A 22,807-nucleotide genomic window follows, 5' to 3' on the forward strand; every position below is an offset into this window, starting at 1 on the left:
AAATAATATACTACTTAAATTTTATTTTTTTTATATTTTAAAATGTATAATCTAAAATATTGTAACATCCCAAAAATACAGCAATAGACTATATAATAGAATAATTACATTTAATAATATTTCAGTTCAGTCTTACACTAAGAAAACGTACGCTTATGGCCGAACGGCCTTACAGAAAGAGTTACAAATTTAAACTATACAGCGGTACAAAACTAACCGAACGGTTTACAAAATAGTATACCGATCGGTCATACATAACAAAAGGGGAAGGTGATCGGACGACCACCTCACTACCAAAAACTAAACTACTGACCGAACGTTCTACTGTTCGGTCTTAACTTCAACCTCGACCAAGTTTTCTTCTTCCAGCGCATCTTCCAACAGCTCGCCCCCTTCTGCTCACATCCACACGGATGATCATTGCAACGACAAGACGAACGTACAAAACAAGACATAACAGGAAAATACAGGGTAAGCTTATGTAATTTAATTCATGCATAAACATACATTTCAAACAATCCAACACACAAGATAAATTTCATCATACGTATCATACAAAGCCTATTACTAGACTGACGGTCCGGACTGTATGAAATCTGTGTAGCTACAGGCGTTCGTGCACCCGGGTGATGTAGTAACTGGGATGCCCTCAACAGCTGCCACCCGAGGTTAGTTCTATCTGTCCAAAGTAACCCTAAGGACTAGGACCTCCTACCGTTCCCACATATGACCTACCCTCTTCTACGTGAAGACGAGTACTCATGGAACATCAAGATGAACAGCCAGCTTAGCATGCCCACAGTCATACTTTACAAATATCAATATTCATTCATGAGTCGTTCCTCCCCGGAACGCTCGTCCATAATCAACATTTTCACCCATATCATATTCTCGTATCTTTCATTATTATTCATCTCACTTAAACATTTTTCACGACGATCCGTAAGGGTACTTAATATTGAACGTTCAACACTGATTTTAGAACGAGAGCGGACACTTGGAGCGAGATTAAGAGTTCTTTAGTTTCAGAAGGAATTTAGACTAAAATGGTGTTATCGGGTTGAGAAAGAAACCAAGTACAATCTAATATCACAATAAACACATGGGACGAGCGTTATTTAAAAAGTGAGTCAATTAGATGAACTGACTCTTGAGGACTTCGACCGAACATCGAAATGACCATGCCCAGTACTATGGCTCCCAATGGATACAGACACTTCGAGACCTTCCAAGAATAATACTTAGAAGAATTCCCATGAAGAAACCGAACGTTAATGAAAACTTAGCTTAATGGGGTTTAGTATCAAGAAATCCGAATGCCAGTCAAAGACTGAACACTATAGTGAGCGAACCCTAGAGGGCTTAAACGAACGCTCTTATTATGAAGTTTAGCTTAAGAAGCTAGAACGAGTGCCTGGTGTAAGACCAAACACTTACTTATGACGAACACTTAGTATAAGACCTAGTGCTACTAAATTTAAAGAAAAGAGGCTTGATAATTATACTTAGATACTATTGGGATAGTGTTTAAGAAAGTCTACAATATAAAATTTCATATATATATATATATATATATATATATATATATATATATAGATACTTAAGTTCATAACAGAATACCAAGATCCAACTATGCCTGGCCGAACGCTCAAGCACAGTGTTTCGAAATGCAGACGCTCGTCCTCAAATAGGATTCTTCCCAAATGAAAGAATCTACTTCTAACCAAGTTTACTAGAAATACCGAATGGTCAATGATCGTTCAGTGACGAGCATACCCTTTCATAGGGAATTTCATATCCAGAATTTATTTATATTCAAACTCATTCCTCAACATACAACTTCATAATTTCATATATTCATGTCATAATCAATTTTTCATACTTCATATCATCCAACATAGAAATTTCATATATTTCACGCATCATAACATAGCACAATCATATTTCATTTCCAGTCATCAAATCAACGAACGTTCATACAACACAGTAATTTGGAATAGAAATATTTATAAGCATGTAGATTGAAATTTTCAGGAAGAAATGACCGTTATATAGTCATATGATGTAGTCCAAGCTAACTCATTATGGGCCATTTTTATTTGCACCCCCATTGCATTTTAATTACACCCCATTTCTGTTTTTGTTTCAATATTTGACGAAATATCTTCACTAAAACACATTTTCATTGATCTTTAACAGAAAGGAAGTTTCCCGTGGAGGTGTTTACTCCTATGCAAAACAAAAATGTGTTTAATATAAATCTTATAATATAAAATTGAAACACATTTTCGTTTTAAACAAATATTATTATTTTATCTTTTCTCTCGTTCTTTTAAATATCTAACCATTTTTCTTCCTTCATTTGTTCATTTAATTTATTATTTTCAATGAAAAAGAGTAAAACAAACATTTTATCTATACTATTATATAAGAATGATTCATTGTTATAGTGTTTACATTTTATTTTTTAATTTTATTCTTTATTAACCACCTTTGATCATTCAAATAATTATTCATAATAAAAAATTATTTTTCAATTTTATTCTTTTAATAACTACGTTTCATAATTCAAATAATTATTTATAATAAAAAATTATTCATATAATAAAAAATTATAAAAGTTATTTTTGTCAAAAATAGTTTTATATTTCATAAATTATTGATACAATAAAAAAAATTGAACACACACATTAGTATTATTTAAAGAGATTACATCATTCTCCTATATTAAAATCAATTTCTTAAATATTTAATAAATTTATTTTAAAGAAAATTAAATAATTATTCTTTCACCTTGTGTGTATGGAAGAATTCACAATGCCAATGTATGATAGTCCTCGACTTTTATAAGTATACTAACAACCTATTGTCTTAAGTTTTGTGTAGCGTATAGATTCTTGTTCAAATAGTATTTCAGCATGTGCATAATAAAAATGTCCAATCACTGAATAGTCAACCTAAAAAATGAGCAGTGATATTTTTGTAAATAAATGTAATTATTAAATGTCGTTTAAAATTATAATTCAACATAAAAGGATATAAAGCGTCAAATGCCCTTTAAATCGACGCCAAAGTAGTGAATTTAATAAAAATTTGAGCGGAAGATTAAAAATTCATTCACTTTATCTTAGGGCGCGATACCCTCTTTTCTTCTCAAACTTTTCTCGAACGAAGTTTGACGAGCATCACATGTAATCTTTCTTTCATTTGATACAAATGCATTTTAATTAACTACTTTATGTATGATTTTTGTTTGTTTTAACCAATTATTTTCGTGCTCATGATAGGCGCATTCTGCTTTCTCTTTCACTGGTGACGAAACTTTATTATGATGAACCCACCTTTTGAAGGTTAGTTTTCGTTTTGAAGAACTTATGTGTTGAACTTGTTTGTTGTTTTTTTTGTCGAACTTTGTTGTTGTTGTTTGGTTGAACTTATTTTTTGTTGTTTGATTGAACTGGTTTGTTGTTAGTTATTATTGTTTCTGGTTGATACTACATCATAATTCATGCTTTATAAAATACCAACAATTGAAATTTCTTGTTTTTATACTTTTCAGGTTTCCTAGAGTTGTAAAAAAAATCACAATTAATTAAAAAAAATTAATTAACGTCGAATATTAACAAAATTCGACGCTTTTTAAATTCGACATAAATATAATAAAATACCAATAATTGAAATTTGTTGTTTTTATACTTTTCAGGTTTCCTAGAGTTGTAAAAAAAATCACAATTAATTAAAAAAAAATTAATTAACGTCGAATATTAACAAAATTCGACGTTTTTTAAATTCGACATAAATTTAATGTTTCTTAATATGACGTCATTTACGATTTTATCGCTAAAAGTCCAAAATATTCAACGTTTTACGCAATTTTTGTACTAATGTAAGTTTATATTTTAACTCGAGGAGTTCCTGTGTCGAAAAGAAGATAAGAAAGTGTAAAACTGAAAGCGGGGAAATTAGTTGTCTATTTTTTTCCCGATAAATTTTAGCCAATAAAGGAGAGACACCAACAAATTATACTAGAAAAACATTGGATTATTTAGTTAATCCAATATATTATATATAAATATTATTTGGTTAAATATCAAATATAATTTTAAAATAATGAAAAAATAAATTATAATGATATTTGTTTCAGATTTTCTAAACTATATTCACTCGTTCTTTTTATTGTGGTGATGATTTCCCTTTAAAAGAAGAAAATAAAGAAAGATATACAGACTTAAAAAGATAAATGTCTGGTAATTAATTAAAAAATGTCATTAGTGTTATTAAAAAGTAAAAAAACAGCTCTTTCATGAACTTTGGCTCTTTCTGTAAGACCTATAGAAAAATAAAAGTAATTTTATGTATGTTGTGGTTTTGAATAATTAATTATGGTGTGCATTAGGATGTAGAAAGTATGAAAAATAATAATAATAAATAAATAAATTTTTGGTTATTGTAATTAGTTTCAAACATATTCTGCATATGTAAGATAAAGACTATTGTTTGTATTTTCTTTTACCATTTTGTTTAGCTTGGTTTTTCTTGTATTAATTATTTGAATTTGATGCAATTTGTACTGGCAATCTTTGGTTAAAAAGAGGGACATAATTATAAATTAATAATAAAAAAAATTTAATACTAATATGGAAAATAAGAAGACAATATTGAAGCATGGAGGTTGATGTTTTGTCTCCCGTGAAACATGGGTGCATGTTTTGGTAAAGGGGACTCATCCCTTTCATTTGTTTGTTTTTTTCTTGATATAAGCTTATTAAGGCCATAAGAGAGGAGGAGAAGAGAAGAGGGATTTAAGTTAGAATTTTCTTTGAATTTCAGAGTGAAAACAAGCAAAGGTGGTGGTCTAGGAGTATCAAGAGTGAAGAATTGCTTGCAAGGAGAAGAGGTAGGGGAGCTAATCCTTTCTTGTTATGATCATGAATATGAGTATGAATGTGTTAAAATTTTGGTAATGGTAGTTATCTATTGACTTGTGTAAATTTGGTTTTCATGATTATAATTTCTTATTTTCGAGTTACTATGGTAAAATGTTTCTATTAATTGTTTTCACCGTTGGATTCAGCTAAAATTTTAATATGTGAATCCTAAGACCTATTACTACACTTTGACCGTTTGGATTTGAAAATAGAGTCTATACTTGGAGAAATAAATCCTACATGTTTGAGTAAATTAGTTACCCCTGTAGTTCTGTTACTAAGTTGTCTCGGTAAAATATAGATTCTGACCTATTTGACCGTTAGATCAACCTCAAAATTTGATATATGTTCCCTAAGACACATTAATACAATTTGACCGATCGGATTTGTAATTGAAGGTCTATGTATAGAGAAAGAAATTTCGAAAGTTTGAAATATTTGATGAACACTAAAATTCTGTTCTTAAGTTATAATGGTAAAAATTTCATATATATTCCATTTACCGTTACATTGAGCCCAAACTTTAGTATGTAGTTCATAAGACATATTAGGTGATCTTGACCGTTCAGATTTCGAATTAGATGTTTGTGCTTAGAGGAATTCATTCCGCATTTTGAGTTTAACCGAGAACCACTTAAACTTCTGTCTCTGAGTTACCTCGGTAAAACCTCCATATCTACTTAGTTAGCCATTAGATTACCCTGAAATTTTAATATGTTGTTTCTAAAAGATAGTGACATACTTTGACTGTTCAGATTTTAAATCGGAGATACAGATTTATAGATATTAGTTTCGTATCTTCTCAGGGATCTCAACACTGCTTAATTTATGTTATTTGATCATTTATACATAAATTATGATTTCCGCCTCATTAACCGTTAGATTGGACTGAAAATTTTACCATATGATTTAAACATATTGTTTGTTAGTCTGATTGGTTCAGATTTTAATTATTGATATGAGTGAAGAGTAATCTTTCCACGAAATAGTAAATTTATTTGTATTGGATAAATTCTTGAATAATTATATTCTTAAATTGTATGTGTAGTTTTATTTTGAAAATTTGAAGATAAGTAATATAATATATTCTATATTAGAATATAAAATTATATTGAATATTACTGAGTTGGTAATAATTATTTGAGTTAAATCATGAATTGTAAATAAGTTTATGGTAAAATTTGATGGGTAGTATAAGAATTATTGTCATAATTGTAAATTCGAAATTTATTTATTTTCCTACGACTTTGGTAAGTCGGGAGCGAAGATGTTTGAAGTCGGACGCTACTTTGGTAAATAGGTGAGATAATGAGAGATTAATTTGGCATAAACCGTACTACTTTGGTAAGTAGGCGGAATATTACCTTATTGTGCTACTTTGGTAAGTAGACAATATCATCTTATTGTACTACTTTGGTAAGTAGACGATATCACCTTATTGTGCTACTTTGGTAAGTAGACAATATCACTTTGTTGTACTACTTTGGTAAGTAGATCACCTCGTTAGATTACTTTGGTAAGTAATTAGTATCACATGGTTATACTACTTTGGTAAGTAGACAGAAGGATTGTTGACTGCTTTGCTTTGGTAAGTAGGCAGGTTAATAATATGTTGCATTGACTCAAGTAAATATACTGATAGTTCTGACTTGAGAAATATTATATAGTATGAATGTAATAGTCTGTTCTTGAGTATGTTCGAGATGCATGTATTGGACTGATTGCCACACTTGTGATATTAGTAAGATTGTGGATAATGTATATTTCTTGATTTGGTTAGCTCACCCTACTGTTTGTGTTTGTGTATGTGAATGCAATGATCGTATAATGTGTGACATTATACGCGAGCATAAACTATTTCAGATGAATTAGCAAATGGTTCTGGACTTGCTTAGAAGATGAGAGATTTGTGGGAAAAAAAAGGAGACATGGGGAATTTCTAAAATAAATCTATGTTTGAATTTCTGAACTGTGTGAAATTTTAAATTTCAGAAGTTTATGAACTGTGTGGAATTTTATTTTCAGAAGACTTGTGTTGTAATAAAGAACGTAATATTTTGTTGGTGTTGAAAAAAAATTTATATATGTATTTTATGGAACATAAATTGTGACGCCTAATTCGGGGTGTTACACTGTTTGGTATCAGAGCAATGGTTTTCGAAAATCTTTTGGGACTTTTGGGAAGTAAGCTCGTTAACTTGTGTTGTGTGACTTTGTGATTTGTTGTGATGATTATGTAGCTCTTTTGGAGAGCACTGGTTTGAAAGGTAGAGATATGCATTGTTTTGACTTGTGTTTGAATTACTTTCTTTTGACATATATGGTAGAACATGGCACGTCGATCTAACAATGTTGGTCAAACACCTCCAATTGATGATTTTAATCGGGCTGTTGATCGGATGATCAACGCAATGGAGAGGCAGCATACCACTCAGGAACCGAGGACTTATTCGAGGCTGAATGACTTTTTGAGGCACGACCCAACAAGGTTCAATGGAAGGGCTATGCTAGATAAAGCAGATGCTTGGATCAAGGACATTGAGAAGATCTTTCATGTGATCAAGTGCACAGATGAGGAAAAACTAGATTACGCAAGCTTCATACTGAAAGAGGAAGTAGAGTACTGGTGGGATGGTATGAAGCGACTGATGGAATCTGATGAAGAGGCTATTACTTGGAATAGTTTCAAGGACAAGTTTTTGGAAAAGTACTTCCTGACTAGTGCCAAGATCGAAAGGGAGCAAGAATTTTTGGCCTTGGGTCAAAATGAGATGTCGGTGCAAGAGTACATCGATAGGTTTGAGTATCTTATCCGTTTTTATAGTCAACACATGACAGAAGGGTGGAAGTGTCAAAGATTTGAGCAGGGTCTGAGATATGACCTGAAAAGAATGATTGTACCTCTTGAAATCAGGGAGTTTCCAGCCTTAGTTGAGAAGACAAAAAAGGTGGAGTTACTGGAAATAAACCGAAACCGAGTTGACAAGACTCAGAAGAACAAGTTTATTAGAGGAAAGCAATGGAAGAAGCCATATCAGCGACCCCAACCGCTTATGCCAACAACCGTGAAATGTTTTGAATGCGGTGGTGAGCACTACAAGAGGGATTGTCCTAAGCTCTCTGGAGTGAAGGTTGAAGAGAAAAGGTGCTTTATGTGTAACAAGCCAGGACATTTCGCTCATGTTTGTCCTGAGAAGAAGATAACACATGCACCACAACAACCAAGTTCTTCAGGCGTGAAGCCCAAGATAACTGGAAGGGTTTTCGCTTTGACTAGTGAAGAGGCTGCAAAGCCAGGTAATCTCATCTTTGACACATGCCTTTTGTTTGGTAAACGTGTACATGTATTGTTTGATTCCGGAGCTACGCACTCCTTTGTTTCTTCTACTTGTTTGAAAGACTTCAGTATACCGGTGAGTAATCTAAGGTATGAATTGATGGTTTCTACACCAACATCGGGTCAGATCTCAACCAGTTCAATCTGTGTTGGATGCCCGATTGTAGTCTTTGGACGCAAGTTCAAAGTTAACTTAATCTCCTTACCTCTCCAAGGCTTAGATGTCATTTTGGGAATGGATTGGTTGACCACCAATCACGTTCTTCTTGATTGTGGACGACAACGATTAGTTTTTCCAGACTCAAATGGTTTAGAGTTGATCTCAACCAAAGAAGTTCTAAAGGATGTTAGTGATGGGGCCATGTGTTTTGTACTGGTAGCTCAAGAGAAGAAAAGTTTTGAGGTTCAGACGATGGGTATTCCGGTAGTGGAAGAGTTCGTGGATGTCTTTCCAGATGAAGTACCAGGGTTGCCACCGAGCAGGGAAGTGGAGTTCTCTATAGACTTGGTACCAGGAGCTGGACCAATGTCTATGGCTCCGTATAGGATGGCTCCAACAGAGCTAGCAGAGCTGAAGAGACAAATTGAGGAACTACTGAAGAAGAGGTTTATCAGGCCGAGTGTGTCACCATGGGGAGCTCCAGTCTTGTTAGTAAAGAAGAAAGATGGTAGTTCAAGGTTGTGCATCGACTATCGACAGCTGAACAAGTTGACGATTAAGAACAAGTACCCACTACCAAGAATTGATGACTTGTTGGATCAGTTGCGAAGAGCTTGTGTGTTTTCAAAAATTGACCTAAGGTTGGGTTACCATCAGATCTTGGTCAAACCAGAGGATAGTCAGAAGACGACTTTCAGGTCACGTTATGGTCACTACGAGTATGTGGTGATGCCGTTTGGAGTGACCAATGCTCCTGCTATATTCATGGATTACATGAATCAAATATTTCGACCGTGGCTAGATAAATTTGTTGTTGTGTTCATAGACGACATTCTTATATATTCAAGGGATCATGAAGAACATGCAGAACATTTGAGGATTGTGTTGGAAACTCTTAGGAAGCATAAATTGTTTGGGAAATTATCTAAATGTGAATTTTGGTTGGAGGAAATACAGTTTCTTGGCCACGTGATGTCTGCCAAAGGAATTTCTGTAGATCCAACGAAGGTGGGGGCAGTGCTACAGTGGGAACGTCCAAAGGCGGTGTCAAAAGTAAGAAGTTTTGTGGGCCTAGCTGGTTACTACTAGAAGTTCGTCGAAGGTTTCTCCAAGATAGTGGGTCCTTTGACGCAGTTGACTCGTAAAGAACAACCTTTCTTATGGACCGACAAGTGTGAAACAAGTTTTGAAGAGATGAAGAAACGGTTGACAAGTGCTCCAGTATTAGCAGTTCCTGATACTTCTAAAGCTTTTGAAGTGTTTTGTGATGCTTCATACCATGAGCTCGGTTGTGTATTGATGCAGGAGAAGCGACAAGTAGCTTATGCATCGAGACAGTTGAAGGTTCATGAAAGGAACTATCCAACGCACGACATCGAATTAGCGGCTATGGCTTTTGCTTTGAGAACTTGGAGGCACTATCTTTACGGATCACGTTTTCAAATCTTTAGTGATCACAAGAGTTTGAAGTATCTCTTCGATCAAATGGAGTTGAACATGAGACAGAGAAGGTGGATGGAGTACTTGAAGGACTTTGATTTTGAGTTACAGTACCATCCAGGGAAGACAAATGTTGTAGCCGATGCTTTGAGTAGGAAGCGAATGCATATGTCAGCTTTGATGGTGAAGGAGTTTGAATTAATAGAGAAGTTCAGAGATATGAACTTGGGATTGCAGCTGAGCCAAGATCACCTTTGGTGTTGTCATTTAAAGATCACAAATGATTTCTTGGAAGAGATCAAAGTGGGACAAAAGGAAGACACAAGTCTACAAGATACAGTGGAGTTGTTGGGAACGGATCAAGCTAAAGACTTCAGTTTGGGATTATATGGTATTATTCGTTTTAAGAATAGAGTCTGCATTCCAACAAAGGATGAGTTGAAGAAGATGATTTTAGAAGAAGGACACAAGAGTCGTCTTAGCATACATCCTGGTATGACTAAGATGTACAAAGACTTGAAAGAATCTTTCTGGTGGAGTGGGATGAAAAAGGATGTGGCAAAGTTTGTATCTTCTTGTTTGGTATGTCAGAAGGCTAAGATAGAACATCAAAGGCCAGGTGGAATGTTACAACAGTTGGATATTCCCCAATGGAAATGGGACAGCATCTCGATAGACTTTGTAACTCACTTACCAAGATCATGGAAGGGTCACGATTCCATTTGGGTGATAGTTGATCGATTAACGAAAAGTGCTCACTTTTTGCCAATCAACCTGAGAATGTCAATGCAGAAATTGGCGGAGTTGTATATTCAGGAAATAGTGAGATTGCATGGTGTACCAAATAGCATTGTCTCAGATTGGGATCCAAGGTTTACGTCAAGGTTCTGGCAGCAATTGCAAGAGGCTTTGGGTTCGAAGTTAAGAATGAGTTCAGCATATCATCCTCAAACAGATGGAAAACTGAAAGGACTATTCAGTCATTGGAAGATCTGCTGAGAACGTGTGTATTGGATCATTTGGGAGGTTGGAGTGAGGTATTGCCTTTGGTGGAATTCACATACAACAATAGCTTTCATCCGAGCATTGGAATGGCACCGTATGAAGCATTGTATGGGAGAAGGTGCAGGACACCTTTGTGCTGGTTTCAGGATGGAGAAACAATTTCAGTAGGTACCGAGTTATTGCAGCAAACAACAAAAAAAGTCAAGTTGATACAAGACCGGATGCGTGGAACGCAAAGTCGGCAAAAATCTTATGCAAACAAGAGAAGGAGACCTCTTGAGTTCAACGAAGGAGATCATGTGTTTCTACGTGTGACACCGGTTACCGGCATAGGTAGGGCTATTAAATCAAGGAAGTTGTCACCAAAGTTTCTCGGTCCTTACGATATTCTTAGGAGGATTGGACTAGTAGCATATGAGGTAGCGTTACCACCATAGTTGGCGAACTTGCATAATGTGTTCCACGTGTCGCAGCTGAGGAAGTATGTCTCTGATCTGACTCATGTTTTGGAAACAGATGACATTCAAGTGCGCGAAGATCTTACTATCGAAGCGATGCCAGTAAGGGTGTTAGAAGTTCAAACAAAGAAGTTACGGGGAAATGAAATTTGTATGGTGAAGGTACTTTGGAACGACGAAACCCACGACATGACATAGGAACTAGAGGATCATATGACTAAATAACACCCTTATTTGTTTGAGTAACAATTAATTTTCGAGGACGAAAATTTTTGGAGTTGGGGTGAATGTAAGACCTATAGAAAAATAAAAGTAATTTTATGTATGTTGTGGTTTTGAATAATTAATTATGGTGTGCATTAGTATGTAGAAAGTATGAAAAATAATAATAATAAATAAATAAATTTTTGGTTAGTATAATTAGTTTCAAACATATTCTGCATATGTAAGATAAAGACTATTGTTTGTATTTTTTTTTACCATTTTGTTTAGCTTGGTTTTTCTTGTATTAATTATTTGAATTTGATGCAATTTGTGCTGGCAATCTTTGGTTAAAAGGAGGAACATAATTATAAATTAATAAAAAAAAATGAATACTAATATGGAAAATAAGAAGACAATATTGAAGCATGGAGGTTGATGTTTTGTCTCCCGTGAAACATGGGTGCATGTTTTGGTAAAGGGGACCCATCCCTTTCATTTGTTTGTTTTTTTCTTTCCATTGTATTACTGCAAGCATCTTCCAAGAGGCTTCATTCTCTTGATATAAGCTTATTATGGCCATAAGAGAGGAGGAGAAGAGAAGAGGGATTTAAGTTAGAATTTTCTTTGAATTTGAGAGTGAAAACAAGCAAAGGTAGTGGTCTAGGAGTATCAAAAGTGAAGAATTGCTTGCAAGGAAAAGAGGTAGGGGAGCTAATCCTTTCCTGTTATGATCATGAATATCAGTATGAATGTGTTAAAATTTTGGTAATGGTAGTTATCTATTGACTTGTGTAAATTTGGTTTTCATGATTATAATTTCTTATTTTCGAGTTACTGTGGTGAAAATTTTCTATTAATTGTTTTCACCGTTGGATTCAGCTAAAATTCTAATATGTGAATCCTAAGACCTATTACTACACTTTGACCGTTTGGATTTGAAAATAGAGTCTGTACTTGGAAATAAATCCTCCATGTTTGAGTAAATTAGTTACCCCTGTGGTTCTGTTACTAAGTTGTCTCGGTAAAATATAGATTCTGACCTATTTGACCGTTAGATCAACCTCAAAATTTGATATATGATCCCTAAGAGATATTAATACAATTTGACCGATCGGATTTGTAATTGAAGGTCTATGTTTAGAGAAAGAAATTTCGAAAGTTTGAAATATTTGATGAACACTATAATTCTATTCTTAAGTTATAATGGTAAAAATTTCATATATATTCCATTTACCGTTACATTGAGCCCAAACTTTAGTATGTAGTTCATAAGACATATTAGGTGATCTTGACCGTTCCGATTTTGAATTAGATGTCTGTGCTTAGAGGAATTCATTCCGCATTTTGAGTTTAACCGAGAACCACTTAAACTTCTGTCTCTGAGTTACCTCGGTAAAACCTCAATATCTACTTAGTTACCCGTTAGATTACCCTGAAATTTTAATATGTTGTTTCTAAAAGATAGTGACATACTTTGACTGTTCAGATTTTAAATCGAAGATACAGAATTATAGATATTAGTTTGGTATCTTCTCAGCGATCTCAACACTGCTTAATTTATGTTATTTGATCATTTATACATAAATTATGATTTCCGCCTCATTAATCGTTAGATTGGACTGAAAATTTTACCATATGATTTAAACATATTGTTTGTTAGTCTGATTGGTTCAGATTTTAATTATTGATATGAGTGAAGAGTAATCTTTCCACGAAATAGTAAATTTATTTGTATTGGATAAATTCTTGAATAATTATATTCTTAAATTGTATGTGTAGTTTTATTTTGAAAATTTGAAGATAAGTAATATAATATATTCTATATTAGAATATAAAATTATATTGAATATTACTGAGTTGGTAATAATTATTTGAGTTAAATCATGAATTATAAATAAGTTTATGGTAAAATTTGATGGGTAGTATAAGAATTATTGTCATAATTGTAAATTCGAAATTTATTTATTTTCCTACGACTTTGGTAAGTCGGGAGGGAAGATGTTTGAAGTCGGACGCTACTTTGGTAAGTAGGTGAGATAATGAGAGATTAATTTGGCATAAATCGTACTACTTTGGTAAGTAGGCGGAATATTACCTTATTGTGCTACTTTGGTAAGTAGACAATATCATCTTATTGTACTACTTTGGTAAGTAGACGATATCACCTTGTTGTGCTACTTTGGTAAGTAGACAATATCACTTTGTTGTACTACTTTGGTAAGTAGATCACCTCGTTAGATTACTTTGGTAAGTAGTCAGTATCACATGGTTATACTACTTTGGTAAGTAGACAGAAGGATTGTTGACTGCTTTGCTTTAGTAAGTAGGCAGGTTAATAATATGTTGCATTGACTCTAGTAAATATACTGATAGTTCTGACTTGAGAAATATTATATAGTATGAATGTAATAGTCTGTTCTTGAGTATGTTCGAGATGCATGTATTGGACTGATTGCCACACTTGTGATATTAGTAAGATTGTGGATAATGTATATTTCTTGATTTGGTTAGCTCACCCTACTGTTTGTGTTTGTGTATGTGAATGCAATGATCGTATAATGTGTGATATTATACGCGAGCAGAAACTATTTCAGATGAATTAGTAGATGGTTCTGGACTTGCTTAGAAGATGAGAGATCTGTGGGAAAAAAAGGAGACATGGGGAATTTCTAAAATAAATCTATGTTTGAATTTTCGAACTGTGTGAAATTTTAAATTTCAGAAGTTTATGAACTGCGTGGAATTTTATTTTCAAAAGACTTGTGTTTTAATAAAGAACGTAATATTTTGTTGGTGTTGAAAAAAAAATTTATATATGTATTTTATGGAACATAAATTGTAACGCATAATTCGGGGTGTTACACTTTCGCTAGAACAAGAAATATATTTACAATTTTTTTAACATTGGCTATTTATTAGAAAAGTATCTGTAAATTAATATGCTGTGGAAATTTATTGTCAATATAATTGATGTAAAAAGAATTTTTCCATTTTGTTAAAAATAATGTATAATTAATTTCTTACATTACTTAAAAGATATAAATAAAAAGTCAAATCTACATTATTTCAAATTCTATTTTCTCAACCTCCAAAAATACTTAAAAAAAAACACGTTTGTCTATGTAGTTGGAATGAACTTCTGATACCTATGCGGCATCATTCTGTTGACGATAAAAAAAATTCAGACATTGAAGGAGAAGATCCACCAGTTTCGAGACTCTTGTTTTTATAAACAGAAATATTTGTTAGTGTTTTTTTTCTTATAACTTGCAAGGGCACCAGTTGCAATGGATGGAGGCTTTCTTCTTGCACTACCAAGTTTTAGGAAAATGATATATTGACACTAATTAAGTTTTGACAATGTTTTGATATTGTCATGTGTCTCTATCAAATCATTATATTTTTTACGCTTAATAGCTTACTTCGTTCCCATGTTAAGGAGAGAATTTTTGTTTAGTACTCGGTTTTAAAACTGCTTCTATTTTATCCCAAAGTAGTATAAATTGTATCAATTAGATCACTTCCGTTAAATTCACATAAACGGAGTTAACTCCAGTTGACAAATCTGTACTTTTTCTTTATTATAATAAGGCCTGTAGTTGTTTTAACAGAGGCCCAAAGCATAAAAGCCCACGAGAAGAAATATCTCGTGTGTGAAGCCACTCGCATCAGAACATTAATGAAGAAAGACGAGGCTGGTCCGCGAGAGAGAGAAAGGGCTGGAGCTTTCCATGGCAGCACCCAAACATGGCATCTGGAAGAAAAAGAGAAGACCGATCAGAAGAAGAGAGACTTCCAGAAGGTAAGAGAAAACTAAACTTTTATTAATACTGTGTAGAAGTGTTTTTACAATTACAATTAGAAAGGGGAAAACCGTAACCTTTAAATAGGTTAGGGAAAAGGGTACAAAAACCGATTACTACTTCTGAGTAGTAACAGATCTAACAAAACATGCATCAAAAATCCTCCCCTTAAGCTGGATTGTGTATGTTCATCAATCCAAGCTTTGGAATAATGAACTGGAAATGCACGCGGTGAGGGAGTCTAGTGAAAACGTCAGCGAGCCTGTTCTTTTGAGCGAATAGGTAGGAGATGAAGAAGGTTGGCTTGAATCTTCTCACGGACAACGTGACAATCGAGCTCAATATGTTTAGTTCTTTCGTGAAAGCTTTGATTGTGAGCAATATGCCTGGCAAACTTATTGTCACAATAAAGCGCAACAACGGTAGTGGTCTCAACATTGAGATCTTGTAGGATGTAAGAAATTGATTGGATTTCACATACTGTGGCACCCAGGGCTCAATACTCGACTTCGGTAGAGGACCTGGAGACAATATTTTGTTTCTTAGTCTTCCACGATATAAGAGAGGGTCCTAGGAAGATGAAAAATCCAGTGGTGGATCTTCTAGTGTTAGGACAAGTTGCCCAGTCCGAGTTACTAAAATCTTTTATTTGGATGTGCGACTCAGCGGCAAAGAAGAGGCCTTGTGATGGACTGGACTTAATGTATCTAAGCATGTGCTGCAAAGCCCGATAATGATAATCAATAGGAGAATGAACAAATTGACTACGAAGATTAACAGAAATACATAGATCAGGTCTAGTATTAGTGAGATAAAGTAACTTCCCTATTAGTCTGCGATAGGAATTAGGATTGGCCAAGTAATTCTCTGTCTTATATAAGGAACTGGTGTCACTTAGAAAGGAGGTAATGCAGAGCTTGGATCCCAGCATCCCTGTCTCTTCAAGAATGTCCAAAGCATATTTTCTCTGACATAAGTGTTTCCCTTTCTTAGATCTGGCAACTTCAAAGCCTAAAAAATACTTCAACTCTCCTAGGTTTTTTATCTGCAAAGCATGATGAAGAAGCGCTTTTATATGGTCTATTTCTTTGATAGAATCTCCTGCTAAAATGATGTCATCTACATACACAAGGATAGTTGTGAAATTTGTGAATGTTTTCTTAATAAAAAGGGAATGATTAGATTTAGATTGAGTGTAATCAACAGAAATTAGAAAAGATGATAGTTTATCAAACCATTGTCTACTAGCCTGTTTCAGCCCATATAGAGACTTAGTTAACCTACAAACCTGACCTTTTGCATGAATGTTCAGCCCTGGTGGTGGTTCCATATACACTTCTTCATTTAGGTCCCCATGTAGAAAGGCATTATCTACATCAAGTTGATGTAGATGCCAATTTTTTGAGGCAGCAATGGCCATAATCATTCTGACAGTGGTTAGTTTAGCAACAGGTGAAAAGGTGTCCAGAAAATCTATACCTTCTTGCTGGGTATAACCCTTAGCAACCAAGCGAGCTTTGTACCTTTCTATGGTGCCATCAGCTATATGCTTAATCTTGTAAACCCACCTACAACCAATGGAGTTTTTTCCAGGAGGGAGTTGAGTTAAGTACCAAGTACCATTGTCTTGCAAAGCTTTGAGTTCTTTTTGCATAGCTGTAACCCATTCATGATTTTCTTTGGCTTCATTATAGGATTTAGGCTCATTAGTGGCAGATATGGCCAAAGTGTACTTTAGGTGCTTCTCCGACAAAGAGTCATAACATAAAACATTGGAAATAGGATAAGGAGTTTTGTAATTATTTTTAACATGTAGAGAATTGGTTGAGGAATGATTAACCTGGTGGATGTAATCATTTAGATATTCAGGGACCCTTTTGACTCTAGTGGGTCTTCTAGAACTGTGGTCTTCTCTGTCATTAGTGTGATCAGTACCAGTGTTAATGGTGGTGTCTTCACTGTTATCAGATCCCTGCTCAGTATTTCTATTCTCAGAAAAATTTTGAGTTCCATCACAGTTTTGAACATACCAAAAATCATTAGGCAAAACACTTTCAATTTCTTTTTCAACATAATTGGTCTCATTATTCTGTTGATCCTTGAAAGGGAAAACATTCTCATAGAAAATGACATTCCTGCTTAAGAATATTTATCTAGTATTAACATCAAGTATGATATATCCTTTAACACCAATTTTATAACCTAAGAAAACACCTTTCCTAGCTCTAGAATCAAGTTTATGTCTGTTGTGCTCTAAAGTGGAAGCAAAACATAAGCAGCCAGAGGTTTTTAAGTTCAAATAAGTGGGAGGAGTGTTATATATTAAATCATAAGGAGTTTTACCATTTAGAACAAATGTGGGAAATCTATTTATCAAATAAATGGCATGAGATATAGCATAGGACCAGTAGGAAGTAGGAATAATGGATTGAAAAAGAAGACTGCGAGTTTTATCTAATATGTATTGATGTTTATGTTCAACAATAGAATTTTGTTGGGGAGTCTCTACAAAACACTTTTGGTGTTCAATACCATATGAATCATACATAGCAATACAATTAAATTCAGGACCATTACCAGATCTATGTGATTTAACAGTTTTGCCAAACTGATTCTTAATTTTTAAAATAAAATTCTGTAGAAGTTCTCTAGTTTGGCCTTTATTGTGCATAAAAAAGGCTCAAGTATGCCTACTGTAGTCATCAACTATGGTAAGAAAGTATATGCCCATGAATAGAAGGAATAGAAATAGGTCTCAAATATCACAGTGTATTAATTCAAAACAGTTAGCAGAAACAGTGGTGCTTTGGAAAAAAGGAAGTCTATGTTGTTTGGCATAATGGCAAATATCACAAACAGTCTTAGATGACATTTGAACATAAGGAAAACTTTTACATATTTGTTCTATGATTTTGTGGCCAGGGTCTCCCAATTTATAATGCCACAGATCATCATTAACATGTTTACAAGAAAGAACAGACTTAGGAACATAATTCTGACTAAAAATAGGAAAATATTGCAGGTAGTAGAGGCCTTTGTAAACATTAGCATGCCCAATCATCTTCAAGGTAGAGTTGTCCTGAATCTGGCAAATCTTAGAAGAAAAGGTTAGAGTGCAATTTAAGTCCCTTGTTAGACTTTGTACAGATATAAGATTAAAAGAAAATTCTGGAATGTAGAGAACATTGAAAATGATGAAATTTTCTGAAAATTGAACGGTTCCAGCATGTTGGGCTGTAACCACAGAATTATTAGGAAGTTTAACAGATATGGGTTTAATTTTATGAAAAGTAATAAAGTGTTTTCTTTCATGGGTCACATGGTCAGTGGCCCTAGTGTCAATAATCCAGGAGAAATTACCTTGGTTGTCTCCAGAGTTGTTTCTTTGCACTTGACTAATATTGTGTGAAGGGTTATCAATTCCCTCTATCATTTTAAACAGTTTCTGCATCTGTTCAGGAGTAAAAGTCTGCATAGAATTATTATTATTTTCCTGTCGAGCATTATGTGTCTGGGTAGAGGTAGAATCTTCTTTGCAAGCATTAACATAACTCCATTCATTCTGGCCTCCCCTATCCTGACTGCTTTGGTGGTCATTTTTCTTGTACCATGGTGGATAGCCATGTTTAGAGTAACACTCATCAACCGTATGATTCATCTTGTGACAATGGGAACATTGTTTCCCATAATTGGGATTTCTCCCTCTTCCTCTTCCTTGACCACGTGAGCTAGTGCCACGGCCTTGGGATTTCTAATTGGGTTTGTCAGTAGTGCTGGCCAAAATTTTAAAAGAATTATTCTGACCAATGACTCCAAGATGTTGTCTTTCTTGTCTTTCTTGCTACATAAGGAGAGAAAAGACCCTGTTGATGTTGGGAAGGGGCTCCATCAAAAGAATTTGAGTTCTAACAGTATGATATATGTCATTTAAGCCTTTTAGGAAGCAAATAACGTGTTCAACCTCTCTGTATTTTAGAGAAACTCTAGACAAATCACAAGTACAGGAGATTTGGCATGTGCAATAGGGTATGGGTCTGAGAGATTCTAATTCTTCCCAAAGAATCTTCAAGTCAGTAAAATATTGGCTGACATTCCTTTCTCCCTGCTTAATAGAATGAATATCTTGTAGTAAATCTGAAATCTTGAAGTAGTTTCCTTTAGAAAATCTTTCTTTAAGTTCTTCCCACAAATCTTTAGCATTATCAACATAGATAACACTTACTGCAATCTGAGGTGAAAGGGTCTTGTTCATCCAAGATAAAACCATTGTATCACATCTCTCCCAAGCCTCAAATAAAGGGTCAGTTCTTGGTGGCTTGTTGATACTGCCATCAATGAATTTGATCTTGTTTTTGGAGAGAATAGCTCTTTTCAAATTTCTGCTCCAGGATGAGTAGTTAGTCTCATTAAGGATCTGGGAAATGAGAGTAATACCTGGATTTTCTCTAGGATGAAGATAAAACCGGCTAGAGGGATTAGTGGTGGGATCTGGGTTGTCCATCATGCCAAGAACAGGTCAAGAAACACGTTGCTCTTCTGATACCATATTATAATAAGGCCTGTAGTTGTTTTAACAGAGGCCCAAAGCATAAAAGCCCACGAGAAGAAATATCTCGTGTGTGAAGCCACTCGCGTCAGAACATTAATGAAGAAAGACGAGGCTGGTCCGCGAAAGAGAGAAAGGGCTGGAGCTTTCCGTGGCAGCACCCAAACATGGCATCTAGAAGAAAAGGAGAAGACCGATCGGAAGAAGAGAGACTTCTAGAAGGTAAAAGAAAACTAAACTTTTATTAATACTGTGTAGAAATGTTTTTACAATTACAATTAGAAAGGAAAAAACCCCAACCTATTAAAGGCTAGGGAAAAGGGAAAAGGGTACAAAAATCGATTACTACTTCTGAGTAGTAACAGATCTAACAAAACATGCATCAATATTCTTCTCTCTCCTTTGCATTTCCTGTCATGTTCCAGCTTTTTCTGTTCTTCCTCACTTTTTCATCTCTCTCCTTTACATATCCTGTACTAATATATTGGATTGTAGTATCAAACTTCTTTTTCCATGGATGCGGCGGGTAAAACTCATTTAACACAGATAAGCGTGGAGAAATTATAGGAGAAAGTGAATTAAGGGAAGTTCTGCATGGTTTTAGAGGTGTATATGTAAGATTTAAATGATAAATGATAAGGTATGGGTCCCATGGCAAGAATAGAAAAGAAGACTTAAAATCCTTTTAACAGTGGCGCACGGATCTTTTATGCAGAGGCAATGTTTTATTCTCTTTTCGGTTTATGAAGTGGTCATGGATATGAAGTAGATATCTATTATATAACAGAAACAAACTCATAATTTTTCTTATCCCTTTGAAGTTTTTTTACTTTTGTCTATCGGATGAATATGGATAACAAACAATGAACAGTTATGGATTATTTATTGGTGGACATGATTCGCCCCCATCTGTTGTAGGAAGAAATCTTTATATTTCTAGTATTAATGTAATGTAGCCTTAAAGTAGCAATTGTTGAATGGGTTGTTTTTTGCACTGTATAAATGCCAATTCACTGTTGATATTTCCAAGTAGCATGCATTCACCTTTTTACGTGAGGCAATATACAAACACTTGAACCTATTAAAGGAAAAAGAATCAGTGATTGTAGAGAAGATGGTAGAGTGTCTGTCAAGGACAGAGGAAAGTGAAGAATTTGAATCTCCCATTGATAACAGTTGAAAAACTGTTATTTTCATGCTTAAAATTGATACTAAAAGCAACCTTTATACTTAGAAACTAGCTTGAAATCATTCTTTTCTTCATATTTTCATAAATAAGAGAGTTGGACAGGTTTATGCTTGATTTCAGTGCTTTTGTGCAGGTTTTAAGGTGAATTTGGTGAAAGAAGTGAAGAAGGAGAGATATGGAATCAGAAAAGACATCAAAAAGTGCAAAAGGAGAAGCCGAAGTCACCGCTCAGCGGTAGTTTACCGCTGAGCGGCACTCAGGAGCTTACGGGAGGTCCGCTGAGGGGCAAAATGGCCGCTGAGGGGAAGAAACGTTTCACGCACTTACCGCTGAGCGGTACTTTACCGCTGAGCGGCACTTTTATGGGCTTGGACCTAATTTTCTGTAATTTACGAATAATATATAAGCTTTAGGGTTTCCTAGGGTTAGGTATCTTTGGTTGGAAGGAAGTAGAAACACACTTTTCCACCCCTTGGGGTAGATTGGGAGATGGTGACAGCTCTCCTCTTCTCTTTCTCGGGTTTTTCTATCTCTTTCATTCTTTCATTATTATTCATCTAGGTTCACCATGAATATGGTGAACTAAACTCTGTATGTTTGTTGGGGAATCAATGTAATCTTTTGAAGCTCTCATATATGGAATTTGTTTTTACATCTTTTATTTAAGATCTATGCTTTCTTTCATCATTAGTTAGGGTTTTTCCTCTTTGCGTAATGCTTGCATTGTTTAACTCATTCGATGCATGATTATTGGTTTTGTCGATACGGGCGCGTACGGGGAAGTCTAGATCCGGGGAATTTCTCCCAATATTAAATTGGTTGTCGTTAAGCTCCTGCACTTATGAACTAATCATTAGGAATGCTAGGAATTGTATGAACTCGTGATTAGAGAGAAGCCTTCTTGAAAGGTACTTTAGAAAGTGGCATTAACAATGATGATTTGAATGTTGAATTCCTAAAATATATGAGAGTGGATAAGATGAAATTGACCCCCAACAACATATTCATATTTCATTGAAAGTGTTTATCTTTTGCTTTTTGCCATTGATCAAAACTTCATGCATACATATTTAATTTTCGTCTTTTGCATATAAAAATCCAAATATTTCGTCTTTAAGTCTTAGCTAATCAATAAATCACACAACTAAACTAGGCCGTGAGTCCTTTGGGAAGAACGATACTTGGTCTTACCAAGTTTATTACTTGAACGATTCGGTCACACTTGCCGATTGAAAAACAAGTTTGTGACATCATATTTTGGTGTTCATAAATTTGTCCATCACCCATGAATAAGAATATTTCTATCAGTTAAATTTAAGAATTGGAAAATAACTTCAGTTTTTAGTGTTTATTAAATTTCAAAACAATTAAATATATCTATATGCAAATTAAGAAAATATATATAAAGAAACTAACTTGCTTGAATATAAAGAGATGTAAGGATAGTAAAGAAACCACAAAAATCACGAATTGCATTAACACAATACGCTCATTTCAATTAATCCCTCTCTCCATAACAATAACTCCATCCAAATTATTACTCTCCTTCCATTACCGTTAAGTCCTTTCATTTTCACATTAATTCCACATTTAACACCAACCTTTTTACACAGCCTCAAATGCAAACACTCTTATGTCGCTCCTTTCTCTCTCTCTCTGCGAGAGTAACAATGGCAGCAACACTCTCTCACCTTGCTCCATTTCTGGTTTTTCCTTTTCTTCTTCTCACGGTTCAAG

The sequence above is a fragment of the Vigna umbellata genome, chromosome 3, assembly GCF_029865625.1.
Source record: "Vigna umbellata cultivar VRB3 chromosome 3, Vumbellata_1.0, whole genome shotgun sequence".
Taxonomy (NCBI): Eukaryota; Viridiplantae; Streptophyta; class Magnoliopsida; order Fabales; family Fabaceae; genus Vigna; species Vigna umbellata.